This window comes from Wasmannia auropunctata, unplaced genomic scaffold, assembly GCF_000956235.1.
Source record: "Wasmannia auropunctata unplaced genomic scaffold, wasmannia.A_1.0 LD336090.1, whole genome shotgun sequence".
Classification (NCBI taxonomy): domain Eukaryota; kingdom Metazoa; phylum Arthropoda; class Insecta; order Hymenoptera; family Formicidae; genus Wasmannia; species Wasmannia auropunctata.
This window is the reverse complement of record NW_012026800.1, coordinates 609,344-609,797: the sequence shown is the minus strand read 5'-3', so window position 1 is coordinate 609,797 and position 454 is coordinate 609,344.

The window sequence follows — 454 nt, the reverse complement described above, 5'->3', positions numbered from 1 at the left end:
TTTCGTCGGGTCTCCCTTTCTATCCGTGTAATTCCATGAAACATCAGTAGGATCGTTTTCTCAAGTACCGATTTGGAAAGTAGAGATTTCAAGCTGTAAAATGCTTTTTTGATCATCTCGATACGATCATTTTTGACGAAGTTACACTCTCTTGAAGTTTGCCTATTTTTGGAGGCTAGAACAGGTGATCCTTTAATTTTTTGGACCAGTGTATATATACACGTATATAATAGGGTGGAGCGATTTCTTATCCCCTGTTGTGCATGTATTTTCGGGAAAGGCATAACAAATAATGAATTTTGGTAACGAACGGAAATTTTTATGAATATCTACCCCTCCTAAAAAATAAAAAAACATTTTCTTATTTTTATTTTATTTCAATTAATCATCGGTTTATTCATATAATAAATGCAAAAAAATTGCACAATGCTGATCGAGCGCGCATATTAAAGGT